Genomic DNA, 12,308 nt, shown 5'->3' with positions numbered 1-12,308 from the left:
ACCTAACCTAACCTAACCTAACCTAACCTAACCTAACCTAACCTAACCTAACCTAACCTAACCTAACCTAACCTAACCTAACCTAACCTAACCTAACCTAACCTAACCTAACCTAACCTAACCTAACCTAACCTAACCTAACCTAACCTAACCTAACCTAACCTAACCTAACCTAACCTAACCTAACCTAACCTAACCTAACCTAACCTAACCTAACCTAACCTAACCTAACCTAACCTAACCTAACCTAACCTAACCTAACCTAACCTAACCTAACCTAACCTAACCTAACCTAACCTAACCTAACCTAACCTAACCTAACCTAACCTAACCTAACCTAACCTAACCTAACCTAACCTAACCTAACCTAACCTAACCTAACCTAACCTAACCTAACCTAACCTAACCTAACTAACCTAACCTAACCTAACCTAACCTAACCTAACCTAACCTAACCTAACCTAACCTAACCTAACCTAACCTAACCTAACCTAACCTAACCTAACCTAACCTAACCTAACCTAACCTAACCTAACCTAACCTAACCTAACCTAACCTAACCTAACCTAACCTAACCTAACCTAACCTAACCTAACCTAACCTAACCTAACCTAACCTAACCTAACCTAACCTAACCTAACCTAACCTAACCTAACCTAACCTAACCTAACCTAACCTAACCTAACCTAACCTAACCTAACCTAACCTAACCTAACCTAACCTAACCTAACCTAACCTAACCTAACCTAACCTAACCTAACCTAACCTAACCTAACCTAACCTAACCTAACCTAACCTAACCTAACCTAACCTAACCTAACCTAACCTAACCTAACCTAACCTAACCTAACCTAACCTAACCTAACCTAACCTAACCTAACCTAACCTAACCTAACCTAACCTAACCTAACCTAACCTAACCTAACCTAACCTAACCTAACCTAACCTAACCTAACCTAACCTAACCTAACCTAACCTAACCTAACCTAACCTAACCTAACCTAACCTAACCTAACCTAACCTAACCTAACCTAACCTAACCTAACCTAACCTAACCTAACCTAACCTAACCTAACCTAACCTAACCTAACCTAACCTAACCTAACCTAACCTAACCTAACCTAACCTAACCTAACCTAACCTAACCTAACCTAACCTAACCTAACCTAACCTAACCTAACCTAACCTAACCTAACCTAACCTAACCTAACCTAACCTAACCTAACCTAACCTAACCTAACCTAACCTAACCTAACCTAACCTAACCTAACCTAACCTAACCTAACCTAACCTAACCTAACCTAACCTAACCTAACCTAACCTAACCTAACCTAACCTAACCTAACCTAACCTAACCTAACCTAACCTAACCTAACCTAACCTAACCTAACCTAACCTAACCTAACCTAACCTAACCTAACCTAACCTAACCTAACCTAACCTAACCTAACCTAACCTAACCTAACCTAACCTAACCTAACCTAACCTAACCTAACCTAACCTAACCTAACCTAACCTAACCTAACCTAACCTAACCTAACCTAACCTAACCTAACCTAACCTAACCTAACCTAACCTAACCTAACCTAACCTAACCTAACCTAACCTAACCTAACCTAACCTAACCTAACCTAACCTAACCTAACCTAACCTAACCTAACCTAACCTAACCTAACCTAACCTAACCTAACCTAACCTAACCTAACCTAACCTAACCTAACCTAACCTAACCTAACCTAACCTAACCTAACCTAACCTAACCTAACCTAACCTAACCTAACCTAACCTAACCTAACCTAACCTAACCTAACCTAACCTAACCTAACCTAACCTAACCTAACCTAACCTAACCTAACCTAACCTAACCTAACCTAACCTAACCTAACCTAACCTAACCTAACCTAACCTAACCTAACCTAACCTAACCTAACCTAACCTAACCTAACCTAACCTAACCTAACCTAACCTAACCTAACCTAACCTAACCTAACCTAACCTAACCTAACCTAACCTAACCTAACCTAACCTAACCTAACCTAACCTAACCTAACCTAACCTAACCTAACCTAACCTAACCTAACCTAACCTAACCTAACCTAACCTAACCTAACCTAACCTAACCTAACCTAACCTAACCTAACCTAACCTAACCTAACCTAACCTAACCTAACCTAACCTAACCTAACCTAACCTAACCTAACCTAACCTAACCTAACCTAACCTAACCTAACCTAACCTAACCTAACCTAACCTAACCTAACCTAACCTAACCTAACCTAACCTAACCTAACCTAACCTAACCTAACCTAACCTAACCTAACCTAACCTAACCTAACCTAACCTAACCTAACCTAACCTAACCTAACCTAACCTAACCTAACCTAACCTAACCTAACCTAACCTAACCTAACCTAACCTAACCTAACCTAACCTAACCTAACCTAACCTAACCTAACCTAACCTAACCTAACCTAACCTAACCTAACCTAACCTAACCTAACCTAACCTAACCTAACCTAACCTAACCTAACCTAACCTAACCTAACCTAACCTAACCTAACCTAACCTAACCTAACCTAACCTAACCTAACCTAACCTAACCTAACCTAACCTAACCTAACCTAACCTAACCTAACCTAACCTAACCTAACCTAACCTAACCTAACCTAACCTAACCTAACCTAACCTAACCTAACCTAACCTAACCTAACCTAACCTAACCTAACCTAACCTAACCTAACCTAACCTAACCTAACCTAACCTAACCTAACCTAACCTAACCTAACCTAACCTAACCTAACCTAACCTAACCTAACCTAACCTAACCTAACCTAACCTAACCTAACCTAACCTAACCTAACCTAACCTAACCTAACCTAACCTAACCTAACCTAACCTAACCTAACCTAACCTAACCTAACCTAACCTAACCTAACCTAACCTAACCTAACCTAACCTAACCTAACCTAACCTAACCTAACCTAACCTAACCTAACCTAACCTAACCTAACCTAACCTAACCTAACCTAACCTAACCTAACCTAACCTAACCTAACCTAACCTAACCTAACCTAACCTAACCTAACCTAACCTAACCTAACCTAACCTAACCTAACCTAACCTAACCTAACCTAACCTAACCTAACCTAACCTAACCTAACCTAACCTAACCTAACCTAACCTAACCTAACCTAACCTAACCTAACCTAACCTAACCTAACCTAACCTAACCTAACCTAACCTAACCTAACCTAACCTAACCTAACCTAACCTAACCTAACCTAACCTAACCTAACCTAACCTAACCTAACCTAACCTAACCTAACCTAACCTAACCTAACCTAACCTAACCTAACCTAACCTAACCTAACCTAACCTAACCTAACCTAACCTAACCTAACCTAACCTAACCTAACCTAACCTAACCTAACCTAACCTAACCTAACCTAACCTAACCTAACCTAACCTAACCTAACCTAACCTAACCTAACCTAACCTAACCTAACCTAACCTAACCTAACCTAACCTAACCTAACCTAACCTAACCTAACCTAACCTAACCTAACCTAACCTAACCTAACCTAACCTAACCTAACCTAACCTAACCTAACCTAACCTAACCTAACCTAACCTAACCTAACCTAACCTAACCTAACCTAACCTAACCTAACCTAACCTAACCTAACCTAACCTAACCTAACCTAACCTAACCTAACCTAACCTAACCTAACCTAACCTAACCTAACCTAACCTAACCTAACCTAACCTAACCTAACCTAACCTAACCAGATATACTCTCTTCATTTTTTGAAAGCCATTTTCTCCGTAGTCCGCCGTCACATCTCAACATTTTTGGTGTCCACGGATTCGTCTCTTTCTAACCTTTCACCGGATACCTCATTTTCTTTTGTCAGATAAATATTTTTCAAACTAATCCAATTCTTAGTTTTTGCACATTTTAGAATCAGTTTTTCGCCTATTTCTTGGCCCCCCCTCGTTAGATTTCTTCCATTTTTGCATTAATAGCTCCGTTGTAATAACACCTATCCGCCGACACCACTCGCGTCTCTGTACGAGTGGTGGTTCTCCCGGAATTCCTGGTTTTATACCCGAAAAATCGGAAAGTTTGCTCGCCTATATACTATATTATATACCTTATATATCTTATAAAAACTACATAAAACAATAGATTATACTTACCTCCGTCGATCCGCATTCGTAGAACCGCCATACCTGGAACATAAACAGAAAGCAGGAAGTGACCTTGAGTACCGAGGTGTAGTGGTTAAGTCGCTTACCGCCATACAAGTATACTCTCTTCATTTTTTGAAAGCCATTTTCTCCGTAGTCCGCCGTCACATCTCAACATTTTTGGTGTCCACGGATTCGTCTCTTTCTAACCTTTCACCGGATACCTCATTTTCTTTTGTCAGATAAATATTTTTCAAACTAATCCAATTCTTAGTTTTTGCACATTTTAGAATCAGTTTTTCGCCTATTTCTTGGCCCCCCCTCGTTAGATTTCTTCCATTTTTGCATTAATAGCTCCGTTGTAATAACACCTATCCGCCGACACCACTCGCGTCTCTGTACGAGTGGTGGTTCTCCCGGAATTCCTGGTTTTATACCCGAAAAATCGGAAAGTTTGCTCGCCTATATACTATATTATATACCTTATATACCTTATAAAAACTACATAAAACAATAGATTATACTTACCTCCGTCGATCCGCATTCGTAGAACCGCCATACCTGGAACATAAACAGAAAGCAGGAAGTGACCTTGAGTACCGAGGTGTAGTGGTTAAGTCGCTTACCGCCATACAAGTATACTCTCTTCATTTTTTGAAAGCCATTTTCTCCGTAGTCCGCCGTCACATCTCAACATTTTTGGTGTCCACGGATTCGTCTCTTTCTAACCTTTCACCGGATACCTCATTTTCTTTTGTCAGATAAATATTTTTCAAACTAATCCAATTCTTAGTTTTTGCACATTTTAGAATCAGTTTTTCGCCTATTTCTTGGCCCCCCCTCGTTAGATTTCTTCCATTTTTGCATTAATAGCTCCGTTGTAATAACACCTATCCGCCGACACCACTCGCGTCTCTGTACGAGTGGTGGTTCTCCCGGAATTCCTGGTTTTATACCCGAAAAATCGGAAAGTTTGCTCGCCTATATACTATATTATATACCTTATATACCTTATAAAAACTACATAAAACAATAGATTATACTTACCTCCGTCGATCCGCATTCGTAGAACCGCCATACCTGGAACATAAACAGAAAGCAGGAAGTGACCTTGAGTACCGAGGTGTAGTGGTTAAGTCGCTTACCGCCATACAAGTATACTCTCTTCATTTTTTGAAAGCCATTTTCTCCGTAGTCCGCCGTCACATCTCAACATTTTTGGTGTCCACGGATTCGTCTCTTTCTAACCTTTCACCGGATACCTCATTTTCTTTTGTCAGATAAATATTTTTCAAACTAATCCAATTCTTAGTTTTTGCACATTTTAGAATCAGTTTTTCGCCTATTTCTTGGCCCCCCCTCGTTAGATTTCTTCCATTTTTGCATTAATAGCTCCGTTGTAATAACACCTATCCGCCGACACCACTCGCGTCTCTGTACGAGTGGTGGTTCTCCCGGAATTCCTGGTTTTATACCCGAAAAATCGGAAAGTTTGCTCGCCTATATACTATATTATATACCTTATATACCTTATAAAAACTACATAAAACAATAGATTATACTTACCTCCGTCGATCCGCATTCGTAGAACCGCCATACCTGGAACATAAACAGAAAGCAGGAAGTGACCTTGAGTACCGAGGTGTAGTGGTTAAGTCGCTTACCGCCATACAAGTATACTCTCTTCATTTTTTGAAAGCCATTTTCTCCGTAGTCCGCCGTCACATCTCAACATTTTTGGTGTCCACGGATTCGTCTCTTTCTAACCTTTCACCGGATACCTCATTTTCTTTTGTCAGATAAATATTTTTCAAACTAATCCAATTCTTAGTTTTTGCACATTTTAGAATCAGTTTTTCGCCTATTTCTTGGCCCCCCCTCGTTAGATTTCTTCCATTTTTGCATTAATAGCTCCGTTGTAATAACACCTATCCGCCGACACCACTCGCGTCTCTGTACGAGTGGTGGTTCTCCCGGAATTCCTGGTTTTATACCCGAAAAATCGGAAAGTTTGCTCGCCTATATACTATATTATATACCTTATATACCTTATAAAAACTACATAAAACAATAGATTATACTTACCTCCGTCGATCCGCATTCGTAGAACCGCCATACCTGGAACATAAACAGAAAGCAGGAAGTGACCTTGAGTACCGAGGTGTAGTGGTTAAGTCGCTTACCGCCATACAAGTATACTCTCTTCATTTTTTGAAAGCCATTTTCTCCGTAGTCCGCCGTCACATCTCAACATTTTTGGTGTCCACGGATTCGTCTCTTTCTAACCTTTCACCGGATACCTCATTTTCTTTTGTCAGATAAATATTTTTCAAACTAATCCAATTCTTAGTTTTTGCACATTTTAGAATCAGTTTTTCGCCTATTTCTTGGCCCCCCCTCGTTAGATTTCTTCCATTTTTGCATTAATAGCTCCGTTGTAATAACACCTATCCGCCGACACCACTCGCGTCTCTGTACGAGTGGTGGTTCTCCCGGAATTCCTGGTTTTATACCCGAAAAATCGGAAAAATTTGCCCGCCCACCCGCCCTTTGCAGATACCGCTAAGCTGGACACAATCGATTCAGTGAACCAAAATTTTATTTCGATTTGCGGATTTGACTTCCGTTCGCTTTCCACCTTCTTCTCTGAGCTATCCTTTGTCTATCTGAAGTTCCTATTGCACATATTTCACATTTATTACCGATAAACTTAAAATGGCGAGTACGTCCGAAATCGCCTCGGACGCATTATTTGATGCTGTTATACAGCAGCAGATTTCAGACACACCTCAAGCTGGCCTTGGCAGTAACACAGATAGGCTCGTCAAGATCCAACATCTCTCTAGACGCATTGTTTTCGCCATATCATCCGGCAAGAGCGTCTCGTCAGAAAATAAGAAGCTCGTCGTGAATTTAGCTAAAGAGATTGAGACGCTCTCGCGCGAGACGTTGGTATACGTCGAGCAGACTAGCACCTTGGCCGAGGTTAAGACATCCATAGCAGAAACTATAAAGGCGGAAATTTCGAAGTTGAGCCGCCCAGAGGTTAGCAAAGTTCCTACTCCCGCACACGCCCCGACCTATGCTCAAATAGCTTCTTCCAATACCCCAAGCCCCACCATAGTTCCAAAACCCAAAACTAAGCCATCTCTGATTATCTACCCTACATCTGAGGACAAAAATAGAAGGGAAGTTGCCGAGCAGTGGCGTAAGGAGATCAGCTTCAAGGAGACCACCTACGCGCCCGCCGGTATCCAACCGGTCGGTAGGAACCGGCTAAGGGTGGAGTTTGACTCGGTGGTTCAGCGCGATGAGACTCTTAAGAGACTCGAGACCACCAATGCTGATATTCGCGCTGAACCATCGCGCAAACTGAGACCGATGGTCATACTAAAGGGCATCGTAAAACAGACCACAACGGACGAGCTCACGAAGTTGATAATACAACAGAACCCTGAGGTGGGCCTGCTGCGGCCTGCCGCGGAGGACTTGCAATTTCGTTTTGTCAGAAACAATAAAAATGAGAAACTTTATAACGCTGTACTCCTGGCCTCTCCTCCCGTGTGGAGGAAGATTGTTGAACTAGGCAGACTCAACGTGGACCACCAGAAGGTCCACGTTGAAGAATTCGTGCCCCTGTTGCAATGTTACAAATGTTTGCAGTTTGGCCATCTGAAGAAGCACTGCTCCAAGGAGGACACTCACTGCGCACATTGTGGCGCAGAGGGCCACACATTGGAGAAGTGCCCTTCTAAAAATAACATCGAGATGGCCAGCTGCAGCAACTGTGTCAACAGGGACAAGAAGCTCCACACATCTTCCGACACCAAACACTCTGCCACCTCGAACAGATGCCCGGTCCGCGAGGCTATGAGGAGCAGGGTGATCGGGAGGATTGACTACGGTTTATAGCAACCACAGCATAAGACCCTAAATAACACTAAAGACCAGCCCCACAATAGCCTCAAGATTATCCAATGCAACCTAGGTAGATGCTATAACAGCGAGAGAGAATTTATGCAGTACTGCATCACACACGAGTATGATATAATTTTCATCTCAGAACCCTATGTCGGCAACAAAAACATTATGAGAAATATTCCTGGTTACCACTTGTTTCAATTTACCACTGATCAACGCGTCAAAGCGGCCATTGCTATAAAATCAGGACTAGGAGCTGCTATCGGCATCACCAACTTCTCTAATCCCAACATCAGCACAGTACAAATTTTATACAATTCTACTAAATTTTACCTAGTTTCTGTTTATATCGAACCCAAATCCGACGATAACAATACACTCAACCAATTAGAACTTTTATTACAACAAATTCATAATACTCACGTTATAATATGTGGTGACTTCAACGGGTGGCATCCTGTTTGGGGTTCGCCTACTTCCAACAGGAGAGGCCGTGAAATTCTTGAACTTACCACAACACATAACCTCACTATATGCAATATTGGAAATTCCCCCACATTCGAGACATATACCTCCGGCATTCCTAGAACATCGATAATAGATCTCACCATTGCTTCAGACCTCACATCATCCCGAATCCAGCACTGGAAGATAAATCATGAAGCATGTCCCACCTCTGAACATAACGCCACAGAATTTATTCTGAACATAGACAGAAAGAAACTGAACCGTAACAAAACAACATCTACTTACCGGTATAATACTACAGGGGCTAATTGGAACTTGATCAAAGAATTATTCAAACGAGAATTAGAAAATCCTCCCCTCGACGTTTCTGCAATCAAAAAACTAAACACAAAAGAATTAGATACATATATAAATACACTTACCTGTAATATACACAAAGTTTGTAATAAAACACTTAAAACTAAAAGAAATAAAATACTTACCATTCCCTGGTGGAGTGACGAACTGGAGCTCTTGAAGAAGAAAGTCGTCTTCCTTCACCATCGCCTGCAAGACCTGAAAAAGAGTAGAAAATCATTAGAAAACATCATAATAGAAAAACAAAATGCCAAAGAAGAATACAAACTAGCCCTATCCAAAGCATCCACAGAACATTTCAGGAACTTTTGTAGTAGACAGGGTAAAGAAGACGTATGGACTTTAACTAATAGACTCTTAAAACAATCTCCTCAACCTACTCCTCCCACCACACTCAATTTAGGAAATAACATTTTTACCACTACCAGTTGTGAATCTGCCAGTGCATTATTGGATAAATTTTACCCTACTGACACCCCCGACCTTCTACCTATTCAAAAAAGCATTAGGTTAAAAGCAGCCACATATCCGAAGACACCCAATGATGTCGACTTTACATTGGAAGAGGTCAGGGACAGTATGCTATCTATGAACCCTCAAAAGGCCCCTGGCCCCGATCATTTAACAGCAGACATATGTTCCAAGTTTATGGAAACTTCTCCCGAATTACTCACATGTCTTATGAATCAGTGCCTTCACCTCTCACATTTCCCTACTGCCTGGAAGAAGGCTTTCATTAAAACCGTGCCAAAACCCAATAAACTTGACTACAATGATATTTCTTCCTATCGACCCATTGGGCTACTCGATATCTTTGGTAAAGTCCTAGAAAAGCTCATTGCTCGCAGACTTATATATCATCTAAATGTCACAAATAACCTACATAATCAACAATACGGCTTCAGAGAACAGAAGTCAACCAATGATGCGTTAGCTGAGGCTATAAAACACATAAACAGCGGTAAACGCAGTGGAAATCTGGTCATTGGCATATCTCTAGACATAAAAGGGGCTTTTGATCATGCTTGGTGGCCCGCATTGTTGAACAGGCTCCATGAGATCGATTGCCCCTTGAATATATATAAAATAGTAACCAGTTATATCGACAACAGAACCGTCACTCTGAATTATGCGGATGCCATGGTTAGTAGATCTTTGTCCCGCGGTTGTATTCAGGGGTCGGTTCTGGGGCCGATATTTTGGAATATCATTCTCGATGAACTCCTCAACATTGAGCTTCCTGCAACTTGTCATTTACAGGCATACGCAGATGACCTTTTGCTTATTGTATCTGCAAACAGCATCACTAAACTCGAATCTGACGCAAATGATGCTTTGAGTGTCATCACTAAATGGGGTAATAGTGTTAAATTAGAATTCGCGGCAAACAAAACCCAAGCAATTTCATTCACATCTCGGGCTGCAAAGAGTAAAATTTGTTTAAATAATATTCGTATCACATTCTCAAATGAAATAAAATACCTCGGAGTTACTATCGACAAAAACTTAAAATTCATCAAACACGTTAACAATAGTATTATCAGAGCACAAAAAATTTATCAGAAGCTTAGCATGTTTGTCCGGCCCACTTGGGGCATACATTCCGATAATATAGCCATAATATATAATAATGTAATTGAACCAATTGTCACTTATGCTGCTGAAATTTGGTGTGTTGGAGGAAATAACGAAGCACCCCGCAGGAAAGCCAACATACGCAGGTGCTCTGAAAGCAGGAGAGGCAGTAAAGACCACAGAGCAACCCACCCTGCACTCAATCATAGTCTCCTCAAAGGATGAAACGGAGACCGGAGAGGAGGTCCTGGACAAGGTCCGGAAGGCGATAGACGCGAAGGAAGGTTGGGTGCAGGTGGAGAGGATAAGAAAGGCGAAAGATAGGAAGATAATTATGGGGTGTACTACAAAAGGCGAAAGGGACAAGGTAAGAAAGAGACTGGAGGAGAGAGGAGAAACCCTCATTGTCGAGGAAGTCAGGAATAAGGATCCGCTTCTGATCCTTAGGGACGTTCTGGCCGTCCACACGGATGCAGAGGTCATCAGCGCCCTAAGGAGGCAGAATCGGTCGGTCTTTGACAGCCTCGACAAAGAGGAGGATAGAATAGAAATAAAATACAGAAGGAGAGCACGAAACCACCTGAACGTGCATATAGTCCTCGTAGTCTCCCCAAAGATATGGAACAGAGCCCTGCAGTTAGGCAGATTAAAAATAGACCTGCAAAACGCGCGAGTGGAGGACCAAACACCTCTAGTGCAGTGTACGAGGTGCTTGGGTTATGGCCACGGGCGACGTTTTTGCAAGGAGACTATCGACAGGTGCTCACACTGCGGGGGGCCACACCTCAGGGCGGACTGTGGCGACCGGCTGATGGGCATAGAGCCTTCGTGCTGTAACTGCACGAAGGCAAAGAGCAACACCTCGGCACATAACGCATTTAGCGCTGAATGCCCTGTCCGGAGGAAGTGGGATGCGTTAGCCCGCGCCGCAATAGCCTACAGCTAAAGGCGGCGCGGCAGAAAATTCGGCGAACAACTCTACAGACCACACGAGACCCATGCTGGTGGTCCAATCCAACCTGCAAAGGAAGGACCTGGCCACCAATGAGGTCATGCTGACATGCTCGGCAAGGGGCGTTGCTTTCGCACTACTCCAGGAGCCGTATGTGGGACGAGTCAGGCGAATGAAGGCCTATGGGGGGGCGAGGATGTTCCAGAACACTGGGCAAGGAGACGGGACAGTGAAGGCGGCAATAGCGGTCTTTAACGACAACGTTGACGTCCTCCAGTACCCAGAACTCACCACAAATAACATCGTTGTGGTGAGGATCCAGACCAGTGCCTGGAGTATCGCCGCCATCTCCTGCTACTTCGAGCCAGACCTTCCCATCGAGCCATACCTGGAGCAGATCAAGGAGATAACCGAAAGAATTCGCCCTCTGCCAATAGTTCTGGGCGGCGATTGCAACGCAAAGAGCTATTGGTGGGGTAGCGATAAAGTAGATCGCAGGGGTGAAGAGCTGGCTGGGGCTCTCGTTGAAATGGACTTGCAGGTGCTCAACAGCGGAACAATTCCTACCTTTAACACCATTCGAGGAGGGAAGATATTAAAAAGTCATATAGATGTCACAGCTTGCTCGTCGAATATTCTGGGCCGCGTGGTGGACTGGCAAGTCGAAGAGGGGATGACGAGCTCGGACCACAACGGTATTACTTTTAAAATCAAGTTGGAAAAATCAATAGGCACACATATTAAACGGACAACTAGGATTTTTAAAACCAAAAAAGCAAACTGGGACCAATTTCGTGAGAAATTGGCCCAGCTTAAAACAGAGCATCAAATCAACAAAGAACAA

Source organism: Epargyreus clarus, unplaced genomic scaffold, assembly GCF_041222505.1.
Source record: "Epargyreus clarus isolate Ecla_fem2 unplaced genomic scaffold, WU_Ecla_fem_2.2 ptg000018l, whole genome shotgun sequence".
Lineage (NCBI taxonomy): Eukaryota > Metazoa > Arthropoda > Insecta > Lepidoptera > Hesperiidae > Epargyreus > Epargyreus clarus.
This window is presented reverse-complemented; position numbering follows the sequence as displayed.